This window comes from Podarcis raffonei, chromosome 6 (assembly GCF_027172205.1).
Source record: "Podarcis raffonei isolate rPodRaf1 chromosome 6, rPodRaf1.pri, whole genome shotgun sequence".
In the NCBI taxonomy this organism is placed as follows: Eukaryota; Metazoa; Chordata; class Lepidosauria; order Squamata; family Lacertidae; genus Podarcis; species Podarcis raffonei.
The window spans coordinates 57,226,096-57,231,528 of record NC_070607.1 but is presented as its reverse complement, the minus strand read 5'-3'; positions in this window follow the sequence as shown (position 1 = coordinate 57,231,528).

Below are 5,433 nucleotides of genomic sequence, written 5' to 3'. Positions count from 1 at the left end.
CCCCATCACCATATGTGTCTATTTGCCATACATTGTAAGTCTGAAAAATGTGCTTTCCACTCAAAACCAAGGTCTCTGCTTGATACACCTCTTCTGGGTTATGATCAAATCCAGTGAGCTATACCACAAAGCCCACTCAAAACAAGGGGTAACAAGGCCATTTAAGGAAGCATGTATAAGTGATTGTATGTGCTCTAATACCAGAAGCAGAGACATCACCTTGCCAACAAAGGCCCATATAGTTAAAGCTATGGTTTTCCCAGTAGTGATGTATGGAAGTGAGAGCTGGACCATAAAGAAGGCTGATCGCCGAAGAATTGATGCTTTTGAATTATGGTGCTGGAGGAGACTCTTGAGAGTCCCATGGACTGCAAGAAGATCAAACCTATCCATTCTTAAGGAAATCAGCCCTGAGTGCTCACTGGAAGGACAGATCCTGAAGCTGAGGCTCCAATACTTTGGCCACCTCATGAGAAGAGAAGACTCCCTGGAAAAGACCCTGATGTTGGGAAAGATTGAGGGCACAAGGAGAAGGGGAAGATAGAGGATGAGATGTTTGGACAGTGTTCTTGAAGCAACCAGCATGAGTTTGACCAAGCTGCGGGAGGCAGTGGAAGACAGGAGTACCTGGCGTGCTCTGGTCCTTGGGGTCACGAAGAGTCGGACACGACTAAATGACTAAACAAACAAACATGTGCTCTAATACCACCCTCTTGAATGCCCATCACTCATGCTCCAGTGAGATCGAAGTTTCAAAATAGATCTTGAGGTTGAAAAAACAGTAGCTCCAATATTTCGTACTGAGAATGCCCTGGAAGTGGTAGTTTATGGCGCAAGGATAGTTGTGTGCAATATGTACCATTGAAAAAGAGAGTGTGACCCTTTAGAAGAGAATAGGGAGAAAGACATTCATGTAACAAAAGTTTTTCGTAATTTTTTTCATAATTGCCTGGTGCCTGGTTGTAGGCACCTATGGTGGTCTGGATGAATGAGTTCAAAAGATGCTAGGCTTTTTATTCACCATCCCTTTAGTTTGTTAAAATGTTCTCCTATTTCCCAAGCTGCGATGCTGACTACTCATCGTGCTGGAGGTTGTCTTCTCAATTCCTTCTGCAAAACCACCCCCTTTTGCAATCCTTCCAAATGTGCCATCTCCAAGGATGTCTTGTCACTGCCGCACTGTGAGAAGTAAAATGTTTACATTAATTAATAACAATTCGGATGACATGTTAAATGTAGCAACACAACAAAGCAATGCCAAATTATTGCCCCCAATGGCGTGGTGGGAAAGCAAGTGAGGGTTTGTGCTTATTTACATAAAAAGGGATCTTTCTGCAGACTGACAACTAGTCCTCAATTCTCCAAGTACATAGGGTACTTCATGAGAGTACTAGGGTAAATAAAGAAGATCAGCCCATTCACAGGATTAGAAATCGGGTCCTCTGCCTCTTGAAAAGAAAGCCTTCAAAATTCAAGTGTAGCAAACACCAGAGCCTGAATTATGAGGGATACTTCATAGCCTGCTGAGTGTTTTGACATGTGAGTGGTACTTATTGCAGCATTCTTCATTGCCAGTGGATATGTTTTTCATATTCTTAACATCTACTGTGATTTAATGGGTTGTCTAATCCACTGGTATACTCTGTCAGTCAAGTGTTTAAAGCTTTTGGGATGGTCTTAAGGGAGGGATTTCCGTATCTTGTTCTGATAGCCTCAGTTGTTGTGAGTGCTCTCTGTCTCTCATGTGGGAATAATGATGTTGCTGGATAGATGCAGGGAATAGCTCACAGAATGAATGGAAAGCAGAGACCTAAATATTATCTGCTGATGTGTACAATGATACTTGCTCAGTGACATAACTCTGGTCTTTCAACTGCTGCTGGTGGGAAAATGCCTGGGATGATAACTGAGGCTGTGACTTCAGCTTCCTGCAGCCACTTATCATGTAGTGAGATGAGTCTAGCCATGAGTGTTTGGCTGCAGACTCTTTATGGTCCAGAGATAACTTCTGAATGAACTATTAGCAGGATCTGATTCTCATTATAGACCTCTGCTTCTGATTTTGATTATCTGGAAAGTATCTTATCAATGCAAGGAGCTTACATAATACCCTTTTCTTATGTACTGAATATCCCATTTCAATTCCAAATTTGAAAACAGCAATGCTGAAGCCCTTTTTCACTGCCACTGTTTCTTCTGCATTCTGCTCTTCTCTGGATTAGTCATGGCGATGTTGTGCAGAGCTAGAAAAGAGAGGTGCTTTCTGACAGAGCTGAAAAAATCCCTGAGAAATGGTAAGTAGATTTGGCTCAGCCACTAAATGCATTCCAATATTTCTTGGGGCCTTTCTGGTATGTAAAAAGAATGCTAAGGAAAAACCAGAAATATGGGGGCATTTAAGTACAACCATTAAAACCAGCATGTCCAAGGATCTTATGAGCTCCTGTCCTGCTCACATATGCAGAAATCAAATGATCTCCAGTCCCATGTGGTATAACTCCTGTAGGTGGGGGCAAATAAAACAGGTTTACTAAAGTGTGAGCCTGCTTCTGTTTCCTTGCCAGATTGATAGAACCCTCTACTGCAAGATGCTGTTTGGGGGGTGTCAAACTGGAGTAGTGAATGCAGGGGGAACTAATCCATGACATCACTCCCTGTAACTGCACAGATTGTGAAGGGGAAATGCATTGCAACCTATATATTGGGTGTCATATAGCAAGGTAGCTTTAACACATGTTTGACAGAGTGCCATCCCTTATTCCTGCTCACACCTTACTTTGTGGCAGGAGGAGGTCTGCCATAGAATCCCATGCTTGGATGAAGGACACAGAACACATTTGTAGAACAGAAGCTTTTTCACACTGAATATTTTTTTCAAGGTGATGATTATATTGGTTGGCTTGCCAGCAACTTCATGCAACCACACAGAGCCTTTGATGAGAGCTATTACTGTGAAGCATTCACTAGAGTTATGGAAGTTATAGCTCAAACATGATGCATCTGGTATTCATAGGGCTGAAGGAGTTCCAGAAGTCTCTGGAAAAATCAGTACCCAAAACCGTTTCCCAGGGTTTTTAAAGCTTTCCAAAGCCAGTAAGTCTGAAAAAGGATACATGTGACTATACATACCTCTCCATCCTCCATCAGTCAAGTGAAAGTGATTATCACAATTCAGGAGGGTGTGGAGCAGTGCTGGTGAGGTGTGTGGCCTGGGGTGAGTCCTGAAGGCCATATAGAGAGTTCCAGTCCTCAGTCTAGGGACTCAGCTACACAGCTGCAAATAAAACGTTTTAAATGTGTTGTAAAGTGCAATATACAAATGTGACACTAGATGGCAACAGTGAGCTATGTAAAATTCAATGTATTTTTCAAAATGTTAAAAAAACCATTTTCACAGTGTTTTTTTTATATGTGTGTAGATTCCACCCAGGAGCCAAATTAGTCAGCCTCTGAGAAAGGCTGCTTTCCAAAGCACTCTGTTTGGTACACACTCCTAGGTAAGCACCCTCTTAATGCTAAGTAGAAATGATGGAGAGATCTTCAACCCAAAGAAACTGAGCTGATGTATTTCTCTGTTGGACTTCTCTCTGACATCTTCTGATGTAGCCCAATAGCTTCTTGGGGACGATACATAGGATTCTTTCAGACAGTGCTATTTTCCATTCCCCACAGTTAGCTTTCCACCATTCCAAGAGCTGGAGCTTTTCTGCTAGTGTGGAGGAAAGAGAGCCCCCATCTGCTTAAAACATGAAAGCTCACTTTATCCTCTGTAAAGTTATCTATGGTGGGAAAGGGGGCAGAGCATGATATTAATTAGCTGTGTGTTTCACAGAACCAGAGTCAATGCTGGAAAGAATCCAACTTCTGTGATCCTACTGTGGAAATATGAGATAGTTCTTTACTCAAAGGCCTTGTGTTTCTTTCCTCCCCATGTGTTCCTTCAGCTGCCTCCAAAACTGTGCCCTGGTGTAGTCAATTTCACGTCTCCTTTGAATTTTGTGGTACTAAGGGTAGAGGCTGCAGTGAGGTAAACACAGCAAACTGGATCCCCACATTCAGTGAAGCTCCACAGTTATCAGTGCTGGGTCATGACTGAAGAGGGAATTGTCCTTATTGCTCAAGAAGAAAAACAACCCATCTGTACACCACCCAACCCACAGCTGTTCTTATCTCCCACACATTCTTCAGATACTGTTTATTCACCACTGACATTAAGGCAGACTGGAAAAGGAAAGTAATCCTCTTCTTCTAGATTCATTCATATACAGTTAGTCCACATCCCCTGGCACTAATCCTAATGACCGCCATCTTCCATTAAAGAATGAAGGCTGTGCCAGAAATGACAGCTGGTGCCACTTGTTGGAAATCTGTCTTTTGGCCACATTAGCAGTTTCTGCAGTGGATGAAACAGGGGCTGTGAGGTCCTTACAATGTGATGGGCAGCCAGCACTAGCTCACACACAAACAACATGGATATTTTTCAATGGAAATTCAAAGGTCACACACATCCCTAAAAGGAAAAGGTTGCTGACTCAATACCCTGGTGGTTCATCGGACTCATTGACACATGACATTGCCAAGTCCAGGAGTTAAGGAGGGCTCTTTTTCAACTAAATTGTTATCAGAGCAGAAGCCAGTGCAAAGATGCCTGTTAGGGCAACAGGACTTTCCATGTTGCCCTCCCCCCTGTGCCCCTCCCCCTCTAGGGTTGGGAGAACCCCCTGAATAGTGGAGGAGGGATGGAGATCATTCTACCAGGCAAGCAGAAATCTCCTTGGTGCTATGCTGAATACAACTCAAAGACTGAACAATAGCAGTGAGTAGGTGTGCAAAATGAATGCCAAGCACATTGACAACTACAGTAATCATGACAATAAATGTAGATTTCCTCCCTCCTTCTCTTTCCCTCCTTTATTTAATATGATATAAAGAAATATAAAGAATATTACAAGCACCATACAAATCTCATCCATTCTTACTGCAACACAGATGACGTAAATATTTGTATTTCCGCTTTTTTATATACTTTATTTAAATTATTAATCTTAATTGTTGGAAAGCCCATTGCATTTTTGGATATATTGAACTACTTTTATAATAACAAAACATAACAAAATTTCCTCCGGTTCATCTCCTCTTTGATTTTCTTCTTCATTCTGTTATGATTGATAGGAGCTTGAGATAGTGAGTTCATTTGATCCAAGTACGTTGCAAAGGTTTAGATTATCTCCTCTAGATCATCTCCTCTGCAATTGCTTTATAGGTTGTTAAAGAATCAAGTCCTTCCCACTGTCTGACAGTGCTTTCATATGAAGTAATATGAACAGGCCATATAGCGTCTCCTTTGTTGTATTCATAGATACAACACTCATTTGAGCACATGCAATGAATGGATGGTGCAATGACTTAATGTTTTGATTACTGTCCAATAAC